A 27,115-nucleotide genomic window follows, 5' to 3' on the forward strand; every position below is an offset into this window, starting at 1 on the left:
GTTTTTCTCCACAGAATGGTATACAATTCTGGGGAGTTGGAAATTTCGCCCCCAGAAATTCGTCCCCAGCATTTTGCCCCCACCAGTTCGCCCCCAGGTACACTTCGCCCCCAGGTACACTTCGCCCTCGAACATTTCGCTCCCAGCATTTCACCTCCAGGATGTTTCGACCCCCGCACATTTCGCCCCCGGATGATTCGCCCCCGGATGTTTCGCCCCCAGCAGTTCGCCCCCCGATGTTTCGCCCCCAGCAGTTCGCCCCCGGATGTTTCGCCCCCAGCAGTTTTCCCCCAGATGTTTCGACCCCAGCAGTTTGCCCCCGGATGTTTCGCCCCCAGCAGTTCGCCCCCGGACGTTTCGCCCCCGCACATTTCGGCAACAGCAGTTCGTCCACGGATATTTCGCCCCCAGATGTTTCGGCCCCAAATTAGGCAGGGAATTTTGGCCTGGTGTTTTAGCCTTAAGACCTCTTTCACAGTAAGCACTTACCGAAGTGCTAAGCACTGGAAAATCGCTAAGAAAATGTTTCGCCCCCAGCAGTTCGCCCCCGGATGTTTCGCCCCCAGCAGTTTGCCCCCGGATGTTTCGCCCCCAGCAGTTTGCCCCCGGATGTTTCGCCCCCAGCAGTTCGCCCCTGGACGTTTCACCCCCGGATGTTTCGCCACCAGCAGTTTGCCCCCGGAACGTTTCGCCCCCAGATGTTTCTCCCCCAGCAGTTCGCCCCCAGATGTTTTGCCCCCAGCATTTCGCCCCCGGACGTTTCACCCCCAGCAGTTCACCCCCGGACATTTTCCCCCGAATGTTTCACCCCCAGCAGTTCGCCCCCGGATGTTTCGCCCCCAGCAGTTCGCCCCCGGGACGTTTTGCCCCCGGATGTTTCGCCCCCAGTAGTTCGCCCCCAGGATGTTTTGCCCATTTCGCCCCCGCACATTTCGCCAACAGCAGATATTTTGCCCCCAGCTTTTTGCCCCCAGATGTTTCAGCCCCAAATTAGGCAGGGAATTTTGGCCTTGTGTTTTAGCCCTAAGGCTGCGACCGCACTTTGCATTCTCCTACTTGCAGTTCAGAACGCACATTTGGGGCTTAATTGATTTGACCAAAGTTGCCTTTTTCTGAATTTTAGCGCTGAAAACGCATGCGTATTTACCGCGTTTTAGATGCGTTTTCAGCGCTTTTACCTGCTTTTTCACATGCGTTTTGAACATCAAGACACTGCTAAATAAAGATTAAACAGTCAAACCCAATGAAAAAATGAAAAAAAAGGAACAGATATAGAATTTTAGAAATAATTTAAGAAATAGAAATATTTAAGGAAATTATAGCGGTAATATTCTATTTATTAGAAAAATAGCTAAAAATTAGTAATTTTCATAAATTTAATTGTCGGACTATGTGTCTGTGTAAAGGGACATATGAAATCATTATTATAATGTTCAAAAAGCATGCGTTTTGGTAGTTCAATACGCTTTGTTTTCTGCACATAAAAAGCAGGTAAAACGCAGGAAATATGAAGTTTCTTTTTTTTTGCCATTTCTCATTGACTTCAATGTTAGCAAAACGCACCTAAAATGGCAAAAACAATTGACATGCTGCTTCTTTGAACGCATGGTTTTTGCCACAAACTATGCAAAGTGGTTTATAACGGAATCCGCCGCTGGATTCCGCTAATTTCTACTGAGCATGCCCAGAATCAAAAAAAGAAAAAAAAAAAAAAAGAGCCGACGCATTCCGTTAGACGGACGTCTAACGGACGCCAAACGGATGCAACGGGTCCGTTATTTCACAAGAATTGGCTAACGGATTCCTGTGAAATAACGGACCTGTTGTATCCGTTGACAACACAAAAATAACTGATGCGTCAGCAACTGACCCAGCGGATGCAAGCCAACGCAAGTGTGAAACTAGCCTTACCTGACTCAACACTGACCTGCTTTGTTGCAAGTTTTGTTGCAGATGTAACATGTAGCAGGTCAGATGTCCTGCAAGTTACATTAGAATAGCTTTTATTCCATCTGTATATAGCATCTCTGAAATCTCCACAAAGAGAGAGGTGTACTGCCACAAAAAATCAGTCAGCTTCCACAGCAATTCACTTTCTAAAACTATGAATTCAGTTCTCTCCAAACGTGGAAGGAGGAAGTTGGTCCATGAGAATCACATTTACTTCTTTTCCAAAAGAACTACTGATGATGTCCATTCCATCTGTTATGTGAAAAACGGTGGGTACCAGGACAGGAAAGGAACACTAACTTAGTATTCCAGACACTTTTAGGATGGCAGAAAAAGTGTCAGCTCTTTGTGCAAATAAAATAGCATGGCAAAAAATGGCCAGGTGGGTAGAGTGCCTGGGTTCTGTGGCTACCAGGACAGGAAAGGAAGCCTCACTTTCTATCCCTCCTACTGAAAAAATGCAGCAAGGAATTCCCTGAGCTGAGGTACACAGACGCTGTTATCTAAAGCTGTACACAGCGTTTGCACGGACCTGCCTAGCAGCTATGGCTATGTACGCCTTGAAATCAGCCCTGAAAAGGGCTGAAATAGCCTGCAGTCCCTCGCTAATCCCTACAGCGCTGTGTAGCTTGCACTATGTCTATTTGTGCACACAACAGGATCAGCGGCGGCAGCAGCAGCGTGAGCGGTGACTGTCACCCACACGCTGAAGGCAGATAATGGCGGCGTGAGGGAAAATGGCCATATTTATAAGGCAAGGACATGTGACATTCACAGCCTATGACACATACCCTTGTTTGTCTGGCAAAAATCCACTTAGCTGTGTGTGTGTCTGGGATTGGCTGACATGCTGGCCCGCCCCACTACATGTGCGCTTAGGAAAAAGAAAAAAAAAATGGCGATTGGCATTCTCTCAGCAGCACAGATCTAAACCGCATCCCCCCCGCACACTATACGCTGACATTTGATAATAGTGTGAATCACAGTGACTCACACTATTACAGTGAAAAGCCAGCTAGTAACTAGATAGGCTTTTTGCTGATCGAATCGTTCTTGAACGTAACTCGAGCTGTCGAGCTTTTAGCAAAAATCTCGCGTTCGAGTTCGATCTCGAGCACCCCCAAAAATCACTCAACATGAAATTGGCGAACCTCGAACATTACTCAACTCTACTGAGGACTCAGTGTGCTGCTAGAGCAGGGTTTGGCTTCCGCCCGTACTTAACATGCATCCATGAAGAAAGAGCTCCGCGCTGCTGAAGTCCTATACAAATCCTTTATTGGATTACAAAGTTCCAAAAGGGCCAGACCACCATCACCCACCCACATATATATACATATATATACACACACACTGTTCAGGCGTACAGTGTGCATATATATATATCTAGTTCTGGAGATTGGATCGGAATTAATTCCAATCTTTCGGTATGATCGGCCCGATCTGATCCTATCTTTCCAGTGATCGGCCAACACTAGTTGGAATCAGTAGGCCTCACTACACTATATTACCCTCAAAGTTTCCCTTGAAGGCAAAAATCACATAGTATTTTATATCAGCACCTTATAATGTAGCATTTTTCACATTTGTGCAAAAGAAACTTTGCAATAATTATGCATAATGGAATTGTTTTAATACAATGTTAAATGGTTAAGTAGCTTACAAGAGTCATGCAGAAGGAACTGCTGCTGGACACCATCAATACTGATCTCCTGCAACTCCAGGGGGATAACAAGTTGATCAAGGGTTTGAGGTAACCTTGGGATATTGCCAAGTTGCCTTGCTAATCGTATTGTTCTCTTCAGTGATGCTTTCCTTGGCAGAAGTGCTACTACATTAGAATGGGCTCCTGAAATGACGTCTGTGAGAATCTGTTGTGGTGTCTCCTGTGTTGTCCTTGCCCTGGTGACTGCCTCATTAACAAGTTGGATTACTTCAGGTCTTGTAGCTTGTGCTGCGTGACTGTGAAGATTGACTACTTTCACAACTTCGCTAGATTCTTCATTGGTCCAAACACGTCCCTTGCAAGTCGACCGTTTTTCACATACCAGATGGAATGGACATCATCAGCGGTTCTTTTGGAAAAGAAGTAAATGTAATTCTCATGGACCAACTTCCTCCTTCCACGTTTGGACAGAACTGAATTCGTAGTCGTAGAAAGTGAATTGCTGTGGAAGCTGACGGATTTTTTGTGGCAGTACACCTCTCTCTTTGTGGAGATTCAGACACTGCTATATTCTGATGTACAGATGGAATAAAAGCTATTCTAATGTAACTTGCAGGACATCTGACCTGCTACATGTTACATCTGCAACAAAACTTGCAAGAAAGCAGGTCAGTGCTGAGTCAGGTAAAAGGTCAAAATTGTTTTGATTTTAGGCCTCTTGCACACTGTAATTTTAGAGTGGTTTCACACTTGTGTTTGGGGCCGCCAGAGGTCAATCCGCTCTGGATCTGACATCCAGCTGACCCCGGGGCAATGCTGGTGGAATGCTGGCATTCCTCTTGCATTGCCTATAGAAGTGAACAGCTGGGTTCCGCGAGCTGCAGCCGCCCGTTCGCTTTCTTAATGCCGCAATCCTCTATCAGTGTCAGAACAAAAAGAAGAGCATTTTCTTCTTTTTGTTCCACTGCAGGTTAGTGGAACGGCGGCATTACAGAAGTGAATGGGCGGCCTGTAGTGCATATGTAGCGGAAGTGTGAAAGCACCCTTATGCTGCCACTGTTTTAGAACGCCAAATAATGTGCTTTACTGGCATTTTTGAGAGCGCTTTTGTGAGCGCTCTCAGTAATGATCCATAAGATACAGGCTATTGATGAACGCTAAGTGCTCAAAAATACAGTTGGGTCCAGAAATATTTGGACAGTGACGCAATTTTCGCGAGTTGGGCTCTGCATGCCACCACATTGGATTTGAAATGAAATCTCTACAACAGAATTCAAGTGCAGATTGTAATGTTTAATTTGAAGGTTTGAACAAAAATATCTGATAGAAATTGTAGGAATTGTACACATTTCTTTACAAACACTCCACATTTTAGGAGGTCAAAAGTAATTGGACAAATAAACCAAACCCAAACAAAATATTTTTATTTTCAATATTTTGTTGAGAATCCTTTGGAGGCAATCACTGTCTTAAGTCTGGAACCCATGGACATCACCAAACGCTGGGTTTCCTCCTTCTTAATGCTTTCCCAGGCCTTTACAGCCGCAGCCTTCAGGTCTTGCTTGTTTGTGGGTCTTTCCGTCTTAAGTCTGGATTTGAGCAAGTGAAATGCATGCTCAATTGGGTTAAGATCTGGTGATTGACTTGGCCATTGCAGAATGTTCCACTTGTTTGCACTCATGAACTCCTGGGTAGCTTTGGCTGTATGCTTGGGGTCATTGTCCATCTGTACTATGAAGCGCCGTCCGATCAACTTTGCGGCATTTGGCTGAATCTGGGCTGAAAGTATATCCCGGTACACTTCAGAATTCATCCGGCTACTCTTGTCTGCTGTTATGTCATCAATAATCACAAGTGACCCAGTGCCATTGAAAGCCATGCATGCCCATGCCATCACGTTGCCTCCACCATGTTTTACAGAGGATGTGGTGTGCCTTGGATCATGTGCCGTTCCCTTTCTTCTCCAAACTTTTTTCTTCCCATCATTCTGGTGCAGGTTGATCTTGGTCTCATCTGTCCATAGAATACTTTTCCAGAACTGAGCTGGCTTCATGAGGTGTTTTTCAGCAAATTTAACTCTGGCCTGTCTATTTTTGGAATTGATGAATGGTTTGCATCTAGATGTGAACCCTTTGTATTTACTTTCATGGAGTCTTCTCTTTACTGTTGACTTAGAGACAGATACACCTACTTCACTGAGAGTGTTCTGGACTTCAGTTGATGTTGTGAACGGGTTCTTCTTCACCAAAGAAAGTATGCGGCGATCATCCACCACTGTTGTCATCCGTGGACGCCCAGGCCTTTTTGAGTTCCCAAGCTCACCAGTCAATTCCTTTTTTCTCAGAATGTACCCGACTGTTGATTTTGCTACTCCAAGCATGTCTGCTATCTCTCTGATGGATTTTTTTCTTTTTTTTAGCCTCAGGATGTTCTGCTTCACCTCAATTGAGAGTTCCTTAGACCGCATGTTGTCTGGTCACAGCAACAGCTTCCAAATGCAAAACCACACACCTGTAATCAACCCCAGACCTTTTAACTACTTCATTGATTACAGGTTAACGAGGGAGACTCCTTCAGAGTTAATTGCAGCCCTTAGAGTCCCTTGTCCAATTACTTTTGGTCCCTTGAAAAACAGGAGGCTATGCATTACAGAGCTATGATTCCTAAACCCTTTCTCCAATTTCGATGTGAAAACTCTCATATTGCAGCTGGGAGTGTGCACTTTCAGCCCATATTATATATATAATTGTATTTCTGAACATGTTTTTGTAAACAGCTAAAATAACAAAATGTGTGTCACTGTCCAAATATTTCTGGCCCTGACTGAAGCTCCTGTAATAAAATAAAAAGAGATGGCCGAAACAACACCTCGCTTTTCCAGCCATTGACTTATATATTCAAAATTGGCAATCTTCTTAGCGATTTTCCAGTGCTTATCACTTAGGTAAGTGCCTACTGTGAAAGAGGTCTTAGGGTTAAAACAAGGCTAAAATTCCCTGCCTAATTTGGAGCTGAAACATCTGGGGGCAAAAAGCTGGGGGCGAAATATCCGTGGGCAAACTGCTGTTGGCGAAATGTGTGGGGGTGAAATGGGCAAAAACATCCTGGGGGTGAACTGCTGGGGGCGAAACATCCGTGGGCGAAACGTCCGGGGGCGAACTGCTGGGGGCAAAACATCCGGGGGTGAAACGTCCGGGGGCAAACTGCTGAAGGCGAAACATCCGGGGGAAAATGTCCGGGGGCGAACTGCTGGGGGTGAAATGTCCGGGGGCGAACTGCTGGGGGCGAAACATCCGGGGGCAAAACTTTCGGGGGCGAAATGTGCGGGGGCGAAATGTGCGGGGCGAAACATCCTGGGGGCGAACTGCTGGGGGCAAACTGCTGGGGGCGAAATTTCCTAGAACCAAAATTCTGTGACACACCAGCAGTGTCAATATGATTACTGCATCACTAAATGAATTAATTGAGGGGTGTACTTTGTGACGCCCTGGCCTATCAGGTCGTCACAAGGGTACTGTGCAACCTGCCTGGGTACTGTCCTGTCCCTTTGGTGTTGCTAAGAACAGGTATACACAAATCCTGAGGAACACTCTGCACCACACCCACCAGACATCCATTGGGCAGCCTGAGGGGAATAGGGCCGCCCAGATGGAGGGATGGTAGAAGGAGGTCCAGAAGTGTCAAAGTAGTCAGAGAGTTCGAGTGCAGCAGTGACAGGAAAAGGTCACACTGCGGAGATGGGCTCCTTTACCCATCCCAGGTGCTAGACGTTGGCCTGGCCTGGAAGGAGCTGGAACCCCGGTCGCAGGGGGTAGTGGCAAGGGGCACGGTACTGCCACGAGGGCAGACCAGCGGCCTTGTGCTACAACCGGGCAGGGGCCAGGGCACGACGGGGTATGCGGACCCTAGGCTGGGAAGTAGCTTTACGCAGCCCAGTAATTTACCGGACGGGGACGGAATCTTCACGAGCCGTTCTTCACACGCTCCAAAATCGGGGTACTAGCGCAACAAGGAGGATAGGACTTCCCAAAATTATCCAGAAAATCCCAAGCGTGAACCCTGAGAGCAAGCTCACTCCGTTAGCCACACAGGTGAGTGGGACCAGAGTAGTTTCAGGCAAAAGAGATCCACAAAGAGTAAACACAGTGCCAAGAGACAAGGCTTCAGACCAACCAGTAATGCTAAAAGGGCACGGACCCAGCGTGCTCCAACAACATCTACAGGGCATTCAGGACTTTGTTTTAACCATTGCTGGTGTCAGAATTTCTGGACTGTGAGAGTACATTGGTCCCCTTTCCTCCCGCTGGGTCCCCAACCTTCCACCACCGAGCCCCGGGACACCTTCCCCCTTCCCACGGAGGGGTTAACATCACAAGCTGCCATCACATCGCTCCCGGGCGCTCCTCCCCAACGCGGCAGTAGTGGTATCCCACATTACCATGACCCGTGGGTGGCGTCATGAACTTTATTTATTTTTCACTCCCTTGTAAATACCCCTTTTTCATTTCAAGTAGCCGCGCAACCCCGCCTCGGGTCCGGAGACCCCTTGAGCCACTGCGGATCCGGATCTGAGCAGCCCGTCGGCTGTCGCGGGGGCGGCACATACTTTGTAAAATGTGGTCACTTATGTAGAGTCTGCCTTTTTGGCTTATCATGGATTCTGCCAATATGACATGGCACCCCAAACCGTTGCAACTAAATCTGAATTCTAGTATGTCACTCCTTTGTGAGTTTTGAACTGTACCTCAAATGTCCTTCCCAATTACATACAATAAGGGTATTGGCACACCCAGAAAAGAAAAAATTAAAAACAACAGTGTGCTCCATATTTTCTATTACACTTTTTGAAAATTAAAACTTTCAGGCAAAAGCAACATTTTAGTGGGAAAAACAGTAATTTTTTATTTCACGGCTCAATGTTACACAATTCTGTGAATTACCTAAAGGTTAAAAATGCTCACTATACACTGAGATGAATTCCTTGTGAGGTGCAGTTTGCAGACTTGTATAGAATTTCTCCTTTTTTTGCATAGCGGGTGATCTTCAAGTCAGACGTGGCGTCTAGAGATGAGCGAACCGGTCCCGGTTCGGCTCGAGGTCGGTTCGCCGAACGGAGGCCCCGTTCGAGTTCGGTTCGTCGAACGTTCGACGAACCGAACTCGAACCGCATAGGAAACAATGGCAGGCATTCACAAACACATAAAAACACCTAGAAAACACCCTCAAAGGTGTCCAAAAGGTGACAAACAACTCACAACACAAACACATGGGAAAGTGACAAGGACATATACTCATGCGAAAACAAAAGAGCAGGACAAGGAAAAAGAGGAGACACAGATATAGGCATGGCACGCCCTTCTAAAATCATGTAAAACACCGCAAGGTGACTCCAAGCGGAGTCTCCCTTTTTTCCAAAAATTGGGCCACACAGACACTCACCCCTTCAGTGGCAGCAGTTGTGCCCCAGTTGTACACTTCACAGCTAGTTTTGCATCAAGCACATTCAAAAATACGCCATAATTAATCGTCCCCAGGATGACACCGGGGTAGGTAGCAAAGTCTTTCCTGATCCCAGCTCTGTTCATCTTGGCTCCTTTTTAAAAAACACAGCAAGCAAGGGTTACTCCAAGCGGAGTCTCCCTTTTTTCCAAAAATTGGGCCACACAGACACTCACCCCTTCAGTGGCAGCAGTTGTGCCCCAGTTGTACACTTCACAGCTAGATTTGCATGAAGCACATTCAAAAATACGCCATAATTAACCGTCCCCAGGATGACACCGGGGTAGGTAGCAAAGTCTTTCCTGATTCCAGCTCTGTTCATCTTGGCTCCTTTTAAAAAACACAGCAAGCAAGGGTTACTCCAAGTGGAGTCTCCCTTTTTTCCAAAAATTGGGCCCCACACACACCCACCCCTTCAGTGGCAGCAGTTTTGCCCCAGTTGTACACTTCACAGCTAGATTTGCATCGAGCACATTCAAAAATACGCCATAATTAATCGTCCCCAGGATGACACCAGGGTAGGTAGATAAAGTCTTTGCTGAACCATGACTTGTTCATCTTGGATCATTTTTAAAAACAATGTAAGCATGGGTTACTACAAGCGGAGTCTCCCTTTTTTCAAAAAATTGGGCCCCACACACACCCACCCCTTTCAGTGGCAGCACTTGTGCCCTAGTTGCAAACAGGATGTTTTAATTTGCATCAAGCACATTCCAAATTTACAAGCATTTACTCTCCCCAGGATGACACAGGGGTAGTAAATTCCTTCTGGATCCATGACTTGTTCATTTTGATGATTGTCAGTCTGTCCACATTGTCATTGGACAGACCCGTGCGCTTATCTGTCAGCACACACCCAGCAGCACTGAAGACACGTTTAGAGACAACGCTGGCAGCTGGACACGACAAAATCTCCAAGGCGTAACTGGATAGCTCTGGCCATTTTTCTAGATTTGAAGCCCAAAATGAGCAAGGCTCCATTTGCAAAGTCATGGCATCGATGTTCATTTGGAGATACTCCTGTATCATCCTCTCCAGCCGTTGACTATGTGTCAGACTTGTTGTCTCTGGTGGCCTTGCAAAGGAGGGTCTAAAAAAATTATGAAAAGATTCCATAAAATTGCTGTTACCAGCACCAGATACGGTCCTACTGGTACGGGTAGACTGTTGACGATGACGAGACCGTCCCATGTTTGGCAAGTTACAACTGGGAGAATCACTCCCTGCACCTGCACGGTTGTTTGGTGGAAAAGCCGAGCTAAGATCGAGTAACAGCTTCTGCTGATACTCCTGCATACGTGCGTCCCTTTCTATGGCTGGAATTATGTCACAAAATTTGGACTTGTACCGGGGATCTAATAGTGTGGCAATCCAGTAGTCATCATCACTTCTAATTTTGACAATACGAGGGTCATGTTGGAGGTAGTGCAACAAGAAGGCACTCATGTGTCTTGCTCAGCCATGCGGACCAAGTCCACGCTGTGTTTGTGGCATAAAGGTGCTAACCGTTCTTTCTTCCTCTGACATCTCCCCCCAACCTTTTTCAACAGAAATTTGACCAAGGTCTCCCTCATCCGCTGAGTCTTCCATGTCCATGGACAGTTCGTCCTCCATTTCTTCATGTTCTCCTGCACCTTCCTCAACATTTAGCCTGCTACCATGCGCCCTTGTTGATCCCTGTCCCCCATGGTCCCATGCCTGCCACGTTGGTGATGATGAACGTCTGGACCTTGGTGATGTTGTTGTCCCTTGCGCATATGAATCCTCCTGTAGTTCCTCCCCTTCCTGTTGTCCCACGCCCAGACTCCAAATAGTGTTTAGCGTGTGCTCCAGCATGTAAATGACTGGAATTGTCATGCTGATAATGGCATTGTCAGCGCTAAACATATTCGTCGCCATGTCGAAACTGTGCAGAAGGGTGCATAGGTCCTTGATCTGAGACCACTCCATCAGGGTGATCTGCCCCACCTCTGCATCTCGTTGGCCCAGGCTATACGTCATGACATATTGCACCAGGGCTCGGCGGTGCTGCCACAGTCGCTATAACATGTGGAGAGTTGAATTCCAGCGTGTCGCCACATCGCATTTCAGGCGATGAACCGGCAGGCCGAAAGACTTCTGGAGCGATGCAAGTCGCTCAGCTGCGGTGGTTGAACGGCGGAAGTGAGCAGACAGTTTTCGTGCCCTTTTCAGAAGGCCATCTAGGCCGGGATAGTGTGTTAAAAATTGCTGGACAACAAGGTTCAACACGTGAGCCATACAAGGCACGTGTGTCACCTTGCCCAGGCGAAGGGCCGCACCCAGGTTTGCAGCATTGTCGCACACGGCCTTACCAGGCTGCAGGTTGAGCGGAGACAACCATTTATTAAACTCGGACCGCAGAGCTGACCACAACTCCTCAGCTGTGTGACTCTTATTCCCAAGACATGTCAAGCTAAAGACCGCCTGATGCCATTGCGCTCTGCTGCCAGCATAGTAATGAGGCGTGCGTGATTCCTTCTGCGCAGTGAGAACGCTGGTGGCCTGACCAGGCAGGCTTGGGGCGGAGGTGGAGGACCCAGTTGAGGTGGAGGAGGCAGAAGCAGTGACGGAAATTGGACAGACAGAGGATTGACACACAAGTCGTGGGGACAGCAAGACTTGTGCAGCAGACCCTTCAACATCTATCACCATAGTTACCCAGTGCCCAGTCAGCGACATGTAACGTCCCTGTCCATGCTTACTGGTCCAAGTATCGGTGGTGAAATGCACCCGTTCACACACACAGTTTCTCAAGGAAGCGGTGATGTTGTGTGCGACATGCTGGTGTAGCGCGGGCACACCTTTCTTACAGAAGTAGTGGCGACTAGGCATCTGGTACTGGGGCACAGCGACAGACATAAGGTCTCTAAAATCCTGTGTGTCCACTAGGCAGAAAGGCAGCATTTCGGTAGCCAAGAGCTTACAGAGGGATAAGGTCAACCTCTTAGCTTTGTCATGGGTCGCAGGAAATGGCCTTTTATTTGACCACATCTGAGGGACAGAGATCTGGCTGCTGTGTGTAGACGGTGTTGAGTAGGGTGTCCCTGGAAAAATGCAGGTTTGTGAGGAAAGTGCAGGCGGAGACATGATGTTGTCTTCATCCATCGTTGGTGCTATCGATGTCTGAGAGAGCTGTACACACTCACTTGTTTCCCCTTCCAAACCAACTGACGACCTACCAAGCAAAGTGCCTGTTGCGGTTACAGTGGTGGAAGTTGTGCGTGGAAAAACAGGTGTGACAGCTGTCCCCACAGTCCTAGAAGATGAAGAGCGCGCGGATGCACTGGAAGGGGCAGGCGGTGGATGGTTCGCTCCGCTAGGCCGCATTGCAGCAAGGTGAGCTTCCCACCGGGACATATGATATTTATTCATGTGACAATTCATGGAAGAAGTTGTCAAACTGCTGAGGTTTTGACCTCTACTAATAGAACCATGACAAATTTTACAGATCACATAATTTGGGCGATCTTTTGCTATGTCAAAAAAGGACCAGGCTAGGCAAGGCTTAGAGGGCATGCGACCTGTTGATCCACCCCGACTAGTGCTCAGAGGCAGAGTGGTGGCTGAGGATGCAGTTGTAGACGTGCTACCAGTACTCCGACTCTGTCCAGGAAGGCGCAAGGTAACTTCGTCATCAGTTGCATCCTCCTCCACCACCTCTGTTGACCTCCTCGAGTGCCTGACTGTGGGTTGACAGTAGGTGGGATCTAGAACTTCATCATCAATTGTTGTGTTTGCACTCCCCTCCCCCTCAGACCGAGCCTCTTCTTGCCCTGACCGAATATTTAAGTTGTCATCCCAATCGGGTATCTGCGTGTCATCTTCATCAGTATGTTCCTCATTGTCTATAACCACAGGTGTTACAGTTTGTGAAAAAAGGGTCAACATTATGCTCAGAAACTTGGTCCTCACGGCCTGAATCAGAGTCACGAAGGTTCTGGGCATCACTGCAGACCATTTCATGTTCTGTACTCACTGTAGCTTGGGAGCAGACCTCTGATTCCCAGGCTATAGTGTGACTGAACAGCTCTGCAGACTCAGCCATCTCAGTTCCACCATACTGTGCAGGGCTGATGGAGACTTCAGAGCTGGGAGAAAGCAAGTTTGATTGGGATGACAACTCAGAGGACTGCTGTTTTTTGGATGCCGTACTTGAAGTAGCTGAGAGGGCACTTGTTGGACCACTTGAGATCCATTCAAGCATTTTCCTTTTTTGGCCATCATCTACCTTTGTTCCTGTTGTTCGTGTCCGTAAAAAAGGGAGCACATCGGATTGTCCACGGTAAGTAGTAGACATCTTACTTTTGCTGGTAGATGGTCTATCTTCAGCAGATGATAATGGAGCTTTGCCACCTTCCCCACGAACAAAACCTTTTTTTGCCTTTTCCACCACGCCTCTTCCCCTTTCCACCAGCATCTGTCATTTTGCCACTCATGTTGATTGCGACAAGATTGTGCACTGAAAATGTGGCAGTAAAAATTGAGAGGTGGTGTAGATTGCAGCGCTGGTCTAGCTTTATTAACAGCAGAATAATAAAGAATAAATATCCCTGACAATGCAACTACGGCCCTTAAACTGGCAGCATAAATTGCTAGTATAATGGATTAGTAACTATGAGTTGGAGTGTGCAATGCAGGCAGACGTGCTGCAAATGACTTTGCACTAGTGGGACTAGACAAAAGTCCAATAGCCACGTTTAGGATGCCACTAGGTACACTGAGTGTTTGCTAGTATAATGGCTTAGTTATAATAAGTTGGAGTGTGCAATGCAGGCAGACGTGCTGCAAATGTCTTTGCACTAGTGGGACTAGACAAAAGTCCAATAGGCACGTTTAGGATGCCACTAGGTACACTGAGTGTTTGCTAGTATAATGGCTTAGTTATAATGAGTTGGAGTGTGCAATGCAGGCAGACGTGCTGCAAATGTCTTTGCACTAGTGGGACTAGACAAGTCCAATAGCCACGTTTAGGATGCCACTAGGTACACTGAGTGTTTGCTAGTATAATGGCTTAGTTATAATGAGTTGGAGTGTGCAATGCAGGCAGACGTGCTGCAAATGTCTTTGCACTAGTGGGACTAGACAAGTCCAATAGCCACGTTTAGGATGCCACTAGGTACACTGAGTGTTTGCTAGTATAATGGCTTAGTTATAATGAGTTGGAGTGTGCAGAGGACAGGAGGGTACAGTGCCAGGGTTGTGGGGCTTTGGGTAGAGGAAAGGAAGCCTGCCTTTCTATTCCCTCCTAATGGGGAAATGCAGCGACGAAATCCCTGACCTTAGCTACACAGACGCTGTCTCTGTTTTCAGGACCTGTCACCTATGGCTCTGACCCTGCCGGTACGAGCCCTTAAAAGGACTTATAGAAAGTGCTATCCCTAAGCTGTCCAGCGCTGTGTATGGAGCGCATACAGCAGTATCGGCGATAGGACAAAGGACGGAGCTGCGCCAGTGATGTCTGACACCAAGGACGCAGAAGGCAGATAATGGCGTCCTGGAGGAAAATGTCCGGTTTTATAATGCAGGGACATGTGACATGGACATCCTATCACACATGCCGTTGCTTCTCTGGCTGAAAGTCCACTTAGCTGTGTGTGTCTGGGATTGGCTGACATGCTGGCCCGCCCCACAAGACGCGCGCGCTTAGGGAAGGAAGACAAGGAAAAAAAAAAAATGGCGATCGCCATTATACAAACAGCAGTGATCTGAAGGCACTGTTCACGCACACTATACACTGAAATTTCATAATAGTGTGAGTCACAGAGTGACTTACACTATTACAGCGGAAAGCCAGCTAGGAATTAGCTGTTTTTTTGCTGCTAGAACCATTATCGAACGTTTCTAGAACTATCGAGCTTTTGCAAAAAGCTCGAGTTCTAGTTCGATCTAGAACAGGCCCCAAAATCACTCGAGCCTAGAACTGGAGAACCTCGAACCTAGAACCGAGCTCAACTCCAGTGGCATCTTCAATCTATTCTAGCCAAAATGGAGCTCCATATTTCAAACAACACTCTTTCCTTTCTGAGCCCTGCCATGGGCCCAATCATTAGTTTTCCACCACATACGGGATATGCCTGTACTCAGGAAAAATTGCACAAAAATCTGCATAGTCCGCTTTTTCCTGTTACTTTAGAGAAAATGAAAAATGTGAGGTTAAAGCAACATTTTGGTGGTATTTTTTTTTTCCTTTTCATGGTTCAAAGTTATAAAATTCTTTGAAGCAGCTGTAGGTTCAAGGTACACCCCACCACTGTAGATAAATTCCACCTGGGGTGTAGGTTCTAAAATGGGGTCACTAGTGGGAGGTCTCCAGTCTTAAGGCACATGAGGGGCTCTGCAAACGCAAAATGGCATCCACTATCTATTCCAGACAATTTTACTCTCAAAAATTCAAAATAGCGCTCCTTCCTTCAGAGCCCTGTCATGCACCCAAAGAGTAGTTTTCCACCACATATGGGGTATAGCTGTACTCAGAAGAAATTGATCAACAAATTGTATGGTCTATTTTCTAATGGTACACTTGTGAAAATTAACTATATGAGGGCAAAGCAACATTTTGGGAGTAAAAATGTATTTTTTCATTTTCACAGCTCAAAGTTATAAAATTCTGTGAAGCACCTGTAGGTTTAAGATGCTCACCACACATCTAGATATATTCCATAAGAAGTGTTGTTACTAAAATGGGGTCACTTGTGGGAGGTTTACTCTCATTAGTCACCTCAAGGGCTCTGCAAATGCGAAATGGTGTCTTATTTATTCCAGCCAATTTTTGCACTCCAAAAATAATGGTGGTTGGTGTCATTTTTGGGTATTTTCTCTCACGTGGGCCCCTCAAAGTCACTTCAAATGTAAATTGGTTGCTAAAAAAATGTTTTTGTAAATGCTGTTTGAAAAATTAGTAATTTCTGATAAACCTTTAACACTTATAAAATCTTAATAAAAATATCTTTAAAAATGGTGCTTATGTAAAGTATACTTCTTGAAAATATTATTTATTAATAGTTTTGTGTGATATAAATATCTGATTTTATGGCATAAAAAAATAAATTTAGTAAATTTCAAACATTTTCCATTTTGTGTCAGATTTTCAATATTTTTTTTATAACTAAATGTAAATCATATCCATTAAAATGTATTACTTACATCAAGTGTCACAAAAAAAACCTCTCAAAATTACAGTGAAATATGGAAGAGTTACTCCCTTATAAAATGACACTGGCAAGAATAGCAATGTGGCCTGGCCAGGAAAAAGAAAACAGGTGTCCACAGGAAAAATGCAGGCTGTTGCAGCAAATTACTTTATGTATTTTTATTTACATCATGACTTCTTTATTTAATCCCTTCATGACCGGCCGATTTTTCGCTTTCCATTTTTTTTTTCCGTCATTCTTCTTCTGAGAGACGTAACTTTTTTACTTTTCAATCAATAAACATTTTTTTTCCTTGGTTTCTCTTTGTCTCATGGCCAGTGTGAACATAGTCTCACAAGTTCCATGTATGCCATCTCATACTCCGGCTCACTTTTTTGTTTTTTGTTCTTCTGAGAGACGTAACTTCTTTACTTTTCAATCAATATGGTCATGTGTAGGCTCATTTTTTGCAGAACGAGCTGTACTTTTAAATGAAACAATACATTTTACCATATACTGTACTGGAAAACGGCAAAGAAATTCCAAATGCGGAAAAATTGCAAAAAAAGTGCGATAGCACTATAGTTTTTGAGATATTTTATTCACTGTGTTCACTATATGGTACAATTATGGGTGGGATGCCTCAGGTCAGTGTGAGTTCGTAGACACCAAACATGTATAGGTTTACTTTTATATGAGGTTACAAAAAATCGGACGTTTGTCTGAAAAAAGTGGCACACGTTTTACTCCATATTCTGTGACCCGTAGCGTTCTCATTTTTTGGGATCTATGACTCAGTGATGGCTTATTTTTTGCGACTCGAGCTGACATTTTTAACGGTACTATTTTTGCGCAGATGCTATGTTTTGATCGCCTGTTATTGCATTTTGCACACAATTTGTGGCGACCAAAAAACGTAATTTTGGTGTTTGGAATTTTTTTGCCACTACACCATTTACTGATCAGATTAATTGATTTTATGTTTTGATAGATTGGGTGTTTCTGAATGTGGCGATACCAAATATGTGTATATTTTTCATTTTTTATTTTTTTATAGCTCATGTGCAGTACAGGAGTCATCACATGACCCTGTGCTACCATGACAACCACCGGAAGTCACGTGATCACGTCACGTGACCTCCGGTATCGGCTGGTAAGTAAATGTTTACCGTTTTAATGGCGCTGTCACATATTGATAGCGCCGTTTAAGGGGTTAAACGGCACGAGCAGGTAACCATTCTGCTTGTGCCTAGCAGGCAAACATCTCAGCTGTGAAAATCAGCTGAGATACGTGCCGATCGCTGTAAGCTGCCAGCGGCAGACCGCAGGCAGTAATACTATGACCGCTAGGATGTAATATTACTGCCTGCGGTCGTTAAGGGGTTAAAGGGAACCTGTCACCAGGTTTTTCCCTTAAGAGCTGCAGCCTCTAGCAGTGAGCCTGTATATACAGCATTTCAGAATACTGTATATAAGAGAAAGAATACTTTGTATAACATAAATAACACCTTTATAATACTCAACTAGGGGGCAGATGGGTCTGATGAGTGTCACTGCTCTGGATCCGGCACCTCCTCCATCATGCCACCCTCCTGCCCAGCCCAGTCTGCATGACACGCCCTGCATTATTCACACAAAGGTCGCCATTGTGCTCCTCTGCATGCGCACTTTCATTTCCCCGGCTAAGGGTAGAGCAAATTACTGTATTGTGTAGGAACAAGGAAAGGTCAAAAACCGCCTGCGCATGTACACTACAAGAATTTGATCTGCCCTCAGCTGAGAAGAACAAAGTGCACATGCACAGGAGCATAATGGTGGCCTTTGTATGAATGACACAGAATGCGTCATGCACATGGGGCTGGGCAGGAGGGCAGCAATCGCACAAGATAGAGGAGGTGCCGGACCGAGAGCAGCAACACCCATTTGATGGGACTGCCCCCTAGGTGAGTTTAATAAAGGTGTATTTTTTTTTTACATTTTACAGAGCAGCCTTGTGGTGGCCACAGCTCATAAGGGAAAATCTTGATGACAGGTTCCCTTTAAGATTGCATTTTTTTTGTCTAGGATAAGAAAAATGTATACCTCAAAATAGGCTACTTGACAAAGCGCTATACAGCGCGAAACAGGCTGTCATCCGCTCCTCGCCTCTGCACTCCTCTCTCCCCCCTCACTGCTCCTGTATATGTCTGCAACCGCAGAATAAAAAGTTTTGTGTAACTGACAGAGTGAGCTGCCGCCTTGTTCTTCTATATGCTGGATCAAATATGGCAAGGCTGAAGGACAGGGCAGGATATAAGAAAAAAAATCTTAACATCACAGTTAAAAATTGTTGCCACTAGCAGCAACTCTAGGACCACTGGTAATGCTGTAGCAACCATCCCGTCTGTTGTTGCACAAAATGAAAACTATATTCTGCCTCCTTTGCAAGCTTTGGCAAGCACAATAATTAGGAGGAAGCAAACGTCATAATCGAGTATAATCCCAATCTCTCATATCAATCACAGTAGGATGGTGTAGCCTCTGACAGCGAAACCATTGAGCTGAAGTCAGTGTCCTGCTCAATCAACCACCTAAAGCACCATAATAGTTAATCTAGTGCAGAGCAAAACTTTCAAAGGGTCAATGAGACGTGTTTATATTTTGCATCAAAGACCCCTAACCAATAGAACTATGGGTACTAAAGAATATACTACATAAAAAAAATCTTCCAATTAATATTTTGGAACACACAATTTGTTCTTGGGTGATTTGTAGCCAGAGAGCATGGTGAACTTAATTCTAAAGCCAATCTGTGTTGCAGGCTCTGGGAGCCAATGTGATAGCGACACTGTCCATGATAGTAACACTCTGAGACAGAGAAAATCTGCAGGTGAGGATAGGCGGGCCAAAATACTGGTCATTTTAAACAGAGACATTTTTCAGCCAAATTATATATAATGATGATTCTGTGTAGAGCAAAAGCCGAGAACCAGACCCGGGTGTAGGGGAGTTGAAGTCATCAGAGGAGGAGGTTTCTTGCACCAGCGACACACCCCATGCTGTAAATTAAAAATATTGTCTGGGTGCAAATGTGCTGCTGAACATAGGACTAACTTTATATATGATTAGATGACTACAAGCCAAAAGGTCTTCACATTCAAAATAGAGGCTATATTCTGAGAAGTTTTTTGAGGGTACAAAAGCGCAAAAGTGGTTCCTAGCATCAGAAATTCAGTTAAGCACTTGGAAGCACAGTGGGCAGCTGGAAGTTGTGTAGCTACAAGGCTGTGCAGTAACTCTGGCATAAGCAGCACAGTAGAGAGTTAAAGGGGTTGTCCGACATAACAAAAATTTTTGAGTTTAAGCTAATCTGTGCTGTATTGTCATATAAAACACCCCTACATTGTTATATTTTGTTTTCTAACTTTTGTTCCTCTTGAATTATTCCTTTATTCTCTGCAGCTCCTTGTTTACATTCAGCACAAGCAAACTGACCACTTCCTGTGCAAAACCTCCCAGTCACAGCTGGCACCGCCCGGCCTCAGTGTTCAGCCCCACCCCAGTGTCCAGCCCCACCCTCTGCCCGCCCCCTGCACACACATTCCCTGTAATTATATTCTGCCCCAGCACTGACCTGTTATCACTACAGCATTACAAATAACAGCCCCACATCGGGCTGTGCACCGCATACACACACATCAGGCTGTGCACCGCATACACACACATCAGGCTATGCACAGCATACACACACACATCAGGCTGTGCACCGCATACACACACACATCAGGCTGTGCACCGCATACACACACACACACACACACACACACTGGGCTGTGCACCGCATACACACACACATCGGGCTGTGCACCGCATATATACACACACACACACACATCGGGCTGTGCACCGCATATACACACACACACACACACACACATCGGGCTGTGCACCGCATACACACACACACACATCGGGCTGTGCACCGCATATATATACACACACACACACACACACACACACACATCAGGCTGTGCACCGCATACACACACATCAGGCTGTGCACCGCATACACACACATCAGGCTGTGCACAGCATACACACACACATCGGGCTGTGCACCGCATACACACACACATCAGGCTGTGCACCGCATACACACACACACACACACTGGGCTGTGCACCGCATACACACACACATCGGGCTGTGCACCGCATATATACACACACACACACACATCGGGCTGTGCACCGCATATATACACACACACACACACACACACATCGGGCTGTGCACCGCATACACACACACATCGGGCTGTGAACCGCATATACACACACACACACATCGGGCTGTGCACCGCATACACACACACACACATCCGGCTGTGCACCGCATATACACACACACACACACATCGAGCTGTGCACCGCATACACACACACAAATCGGGCTGTGCACCGCATACACACACACATCGGGCTGTGCACCGCATATACACACACACACACACACACATCGGGAGTACATACTCACCCGTCCTCGGTCCCCGCCGCTCCTGCACGTTCGCGCACTGTCTGTGCTCTGGCCATATCAGCACAGTAGTGACGTCACCGCTGTGCTGAAGAGAGCACAGACAGCCGGGCAGTGATGAGAAGCGCAACGCTCCTTCTCATCAGCGTTTTCAAATATATCGACATCTGTGATCTGTGATCTGTGCTGAACCTCCCAGTCACAGCTGGCACCACCCGGCCTCAGTGTCCAGCCCCACCCTCTGCCCGCCCCCTGCACACACATTCCCTGTCAGTATATTCTGCCCCAGCACTGACCTGTTATCACTACAGCATTACAAATAACAGCCCCACATCGGGCTGTGCACCGCATACACACACATCAGGCTGTGCACCGCATACACACACATCAGGCTGTGCACCGCATACACACACATCAGGCTGTGCACAGCATACACACACACATCAGGCTGTGCACAGCATACACACACACATCGGGCTGTGCACCGCATACACACACACATCAGGCTGTGCACCGCATACACACACACACACACACATTGGGCTGTGCACCGCATACACACACACACATCGGGCTGTGCACCGCATATATACACACACACACACATCGGGCTGTGCACCGCATATATACACACACACACACACATCGGGCTGTGCACCGCATACACATACACACACATCGGGCTGTGCACCGCATATACACACACACATCGGGCTGTGCACCGCATACACACACACACACACATCGGGCTGTGCACCGCATATACACACACACACATCGAGCTGTGCACCGCATACACACACACACACACATCGGGCTGTGCACCGCATACACACACACATCGGGTTGTGCACCGCATATACACACACACACATCGGGAGTACATACTCACCCGTCCTCGGTCCTCGCCGCTCCTGCACGTTCGCGCGCTGTCTGTGCTCTGGCCATATCAGCACAGTAGTGACGTCACCGCTGTGCTGAAGAGAGCACAGACAGCCGGGCAGTGATGAGAAGCGCAACGCTCCTTCTCATCAGCGTTTTCAAATATATCGACATCTGTGATCTGTGATGCCGGTATATTTGAATGTGCGATCCTGAGCAGGGGCCCCGGTGCTGGCGCTGACACCACGGCAGCCGCTGCCAGGCCCCTCCCCCAGGTCACGGGTCCCACAGAAGTGCAGGGGGAGGTTGTGGGCAGAGTACGGGTGCGGGAGAATGTGTGGGAGGGTGCAGGGAAGGGGGCGGGGCTCATCGCACTGTACCCACCCAGCAGGGAGGCGACATGCTGTTTCCAGATTTGCATGTCAACATGGCCCTGCCCATGTTGACATGAAATGACCGGCAGCAGAAAAATCGCGGCAGGAGCGGTCACATGACCACCCTGAGCCGGGGGAGAGGGGCTGACAGCAGGGCAGGTAAGTGGTCTCTATCTACTTACCTGCCCCAATGTAGCCCAATAGGGTAATAATGAAAAAACTCAAAATAAGCCGGATAACACCTTTAAGATAGGGCAGGCAAGGAGATTCTTGGCAGCTTAGGGCCAGTAATGGCAGCCTCGACAGAAATAGTAGGGTCAAGCACTACGAAATACAATGGACAGTCGGGAGGAGTGTATCTGGCATAGCTGTGCACTGGCTGTGGCAGGGGCAGCATATTACAAAAATAAGACAGGACAGACTACAAAATGCTTGGAATTTTATGGTCAGGAGGGAGCCCTAACAGCAACAGTACTACTGTATACATCAGTATATATGACACGACGAACAGGGAGAAGATGTCTGGCCCATTTGCCCATCTGTCCATAATTAAATACAAAAAGAGATTAAACTTTTAAATGTTAGCCCAAGTTTGCCATTATACACCACACAAATATATTCTGGGCTGTTCCTGTGTTTGAAAGCTATGTTTCTATCTACTGCAATTTTTTTGTCTTGTCCTTTTTGTACCAAGGGAAATATCTGCTTAACAAAAAAAATCAGAAGAAATAATTACATGAAATTGAGACAATTGTGTAGTTCTGTTTTGGCACACTTATTTAAATTATCACATTTGAAGCACAAAAAAATCCAAATGATTTCCACCAATCTGACTATGGGGAAGATTGATGGTACCAAATTTAACCAAAAGAATATTTCACAAAATACTGCAGTTTTAGACTTTGTAAGTGTGACGCCCTGACAAAATCAGGTTGTCACAGGAGACTGCATCCATCTTCCAGATGCAGGACTCTCTCCTCCTTGTCCTACCAACACACCCCACACAGGTACAAACACCAGCCACAAAGCCTAGTAACCACCCCAGGACAATAGAGACACACCAGTGGATGGGGCCAGGCAGATGGTGATGCCCACTTAGGGGTCCTGAGGTGTCAGGGGAGGGAACACGTCAGTTGGAGTTGAGTAGAGAAACAAGCAGTCGAGTGCTGACAGTGGAAGTGAGAGGAGTGAAGTGGTAGTCGGGGGTTGTAGCTTTGCTTTGCTTTGCTCTTTCTTTATATGTTCAATTACTTTTCCCTGTGTCATTTCTCATTATTACACATGACTTAATTTATGGGCATCTTTAGTTTGAATTAATTGCCTGTGTAGATTGCAAAGATTGTTGCCTGGTGAGAATTTCATGTCAATAGCACCTTTAGAAATGTATTTACTTAAAATATTGGTGACATGTTCAATACCTATTATACCGTTTGCATATGTAAAAACATGAAAATGAACATCTAAAGGGAAAGACTAAAATGGCATACCTAAAGATCAAAGAGATAAGACAAAAGTTTTAACCAAGTTTAGGTGTGTTGAAAGATGCCAATGAAATATGTCAGTGGGAACAAACTAATTGAGCCAGAACAGATTAAAGAAAGATTAAAACACTGTCACAATTCCACTACTTTTGATTAGAGATGAGCCACCCCCCTAGTGTTCAAATTCGGTTCGTCGAACGGCGGCTCAGTTCGGTGAACGTTCAATGAACACCTTCGATGAACGTTCGACGAACACCTTAGAACCCCATTGAAAACAATGAGATGCAAACACAAACACAACACACATAGAAAACACCTTCTAAGGTGTCCAAAAGGTGACAAACAACTCACAAGACACCACAAACACATGGAAAGTGACAAGTACATATACTCATGCTGAAACAAAAGAGCTGGACGAGTAAAAGGAGGAAGAGACACAGATGTAATATAATCTCCAAATGAAAATCGATGCCATGACAGCGCAACTGGAGCCTTGCTCATTTTGGGCTTCCAATCTGGAAAAATGGCCTGAGCTTGCCACCTACGCTTGGAGATCTTGTCGTGCCCCGCAGCCAGCGTTCTCTCTGAACGGGTCTTCAGTGTTGCTGGTTGTGTGCTGACAGATGAGCGTACGCATCTGTCCAGTGACAATGTGGACAGACTAACGTTCATCAAGATGAACAAATCATGGATCTGCAAGGACTTTTCTACCCCTGTGTCAACCTGGGGAAACGAAAGGCTTGTGGATTTTTGATAATGCTTCATGCAAATCAACATTTTAAGTTTACATCTGTGGGACAATTGATGCCACTTAAGTGCTGTCCGGGGCCAAATTTTTGGAAAAAAAGGAGACTCTGGTTGGACTCCCTTTGCTATGTTTTCAATGATCCAAGATGAACAAATCATGGATCTGCAAGGACTTTTCTACCCCTGTGTCAACCTGGGGAAATGAAAGGCTTGTGGATTTTTGATAATGCTTCATGCAAATCAACATTTTAAGTTTGTATCTGTGGGACAATTGATGCCACTTAAGTGTCGTCCGGGGCCCAATTTTTGGAAAAAAGGGAGACTCTGGTTGGAGTCCATTGCTTTGTTTACATGATTTTAGAAGGGCATGACATGCCTAAGAGGTTGACTTTCAACATCTGCAAGCTGTTGGCTACAGAAATGCTGCCTTTCCACCCTGTGGACACAGAGGATTTTTGAGACCTTATGTCCAACGCAGTGCCCCAAGAGCAGATGTCCAGTCGCCACTACTTCTCCAAGAAAGGCCTGCCTGCGCTACACCAGCATGTCACACACAACGTCACTGCTTCTTTGAGAAACTCTGTGTGTGAGAGGGTGCATTTCACCACAGATACTTGGCCTTGTCACCATGGACAGGGGCATTACATGTCACTGACTGGGCACTGGGTAACTATGGTGAGAGATGGAGAAGGGTCTGCTGTACAAGTCTTGCCGTCCCCATGAGTTGTGTGTCAATCCTTCCTCTGTATGTAGAAGTTCCTGCACTGCTTCTGCCTCCTCAACCTCATCTGGGTCCTCCACCTACGCTCACATCCTGTCTGGTAAGGCCACCTGCGTTGTAACTGTGCACAAGGAATCATGCACACCTCCTTACTATGCTGGCAGCAGAGCTCAATGCCATCAGGCGGTCGACTCTACTTTAAAATGTATCGGAAATGTGAGTCACACCACTAAGGAGTTGTGGACTGTTAGCTATGTAGACCGAGTTTCATCAATGGTTGTCTCCACTCAACCAGCAGGCAGGGAAGGCCGTGTGCGACAATGATGCAAACCTGGGTGCGGCCCTTCGCCGTAACAATGTGACACACGTGCCTTGTATGGGTCACGTGTTCAACCTGGTTATTCAGCAATTTGTAAACCCCCATTCCGGCCTACATGGCCTTCTGCAGAGGGCACAGTGTAATGCCTGCCTGGATCCACACACTCAGACGGGCTATAAAGGATAGGCTAAAGGGAAGCCACTCACGAAGCAGGACCCCTAGAACCCTGAAACCCTTTAACCCTTATACAGGGATTTGGAATTACACAGGGTCCAAGGTTATCAATACCTGTGGAACGCTGCAGTCTGAGAGAGTAGTAGTCAGGCAGGGTCAAACCATGAATAGAGGAGCATGAACAGAATCGGATGGCAAGGACTTAATCATAAAACAAGCAGAGGTCAAATGCGGATCGGGCACCAAGGTATATATACAGCAGGCAGGAGACGTAGTCAGGAAACAAGCGGTAGTTAGCACACAAAATCACAAAACAGAACTTGGCGTAACAGGAAACAGAAGTTCAGATCTATGTCTGGCAGTGGTCAGCAGAAAGGAGGGGCCTAAAAAAGGGTGTGGTGTCTTCCTATTGGTTTTAGCTGAATGATGGTACTTCAGCTGTGAGACAACCACCACCTTCAGTCAGCCAGTGGTACTGCAGATCTCAAGGTAACCCAGCCGAGTAGATGAGCGGAACATGCGGCCACCGGCACCACTGGCATCGAATCCTCTCCCATCACCAGCACTATCTACGAAAGGAACACGGTGTCACCTGGCGATCATAGTACAAGTTCCTGGAGCGGACTTCGCTGGTGACGTAACAGCCGTGTGCGACAATGATGCAAACCTGGGTGTGGCCCTTCGCCGGGGCAATGTGACACACGTGCTTTGTATGGCTCACATGTTTAACATGGTTGTCCAGCAATTTTACCTTCAGCAGAGGGCACACTCGCTATGTGCTCACTTCCACCATTCACACCCCGCAGCTGAACAACTTGCATCGCTCCAGAAGTATTTCGGTCTGCCGGTTCATCGCCTGAAATGTGATGTGCCGACATGCAGGAATTTGAATCTGCACATGTTGCAGCATCTGTGGCTACATCGCCGAGCCCTGCTGCAATACATTATGACGTAAAGCCTGGGCTAACGAGATCCAGAGATCACGCTGCTGGAGTGGTCTCAGATCAAGGACCTATGCACCCGTCTTCACAGTTTACAAATGTCGACGAAGATGTTTAGCACTGACGATGCCATTATCAGCATGACAATTTCGGTCATCTACATGCTGGAGCACACACTAAACATTATTTGGAGTCAGGTGGTGGGACAAGAGGAAGGGGAGGAAGTACAGGAGGAGTCATATGCGGAAGGGATAACAAGATCTACAAGGTCCAGACAGTCAGCAGCACCAAGGCGGCAGGCATGGGATGGTGGGGGAGAGGGATTAACAAGAGCGCATAGTTGCAGCAAAACTATTGTGGAAGGTGCAGGAGCCCAGGAAGAAATGGAGGACGAACTGGTGATGGGCATGGAAGACTCAGCAGATGAGGGAGACCTTGATCACATTTCTGTTGTGCGAGGTTGGGGGGAGAGGGCAGAGGAAGGAAGCATGATTCTCACCTTGCCACCAACAACACAGCAAGGACTTGGCCCTCCTGGATGCGCAAGACACATGAGCGCCTTCTTGCTGCAGTCCCTACAGCATGACCCTCGGATTTTCAGAATTCGAAGTAATGCTGACTACTGGGTTGCCACACTGTTAGATCCCTGGTACAAGTCCAAATTTTGTGAAATAATTCCAGCCATAGAAAGAAACAAA

This window comes from Anomaloglossus baeobatrachus, chromosome 3 (assembly GCF_048569485.1).
Source record: "Anomaloglossus baeobatrachus isolate aAnoBae1 chromosome 3, aAnoBae1.hap1, whole genome shotgun sequence".
NCBI lineage: Eukaryota > Metazoa > Chordata > Amphibia > Anura > Aromobatidae > Anomaloglossus > Anomaloglossus baeobatrachus.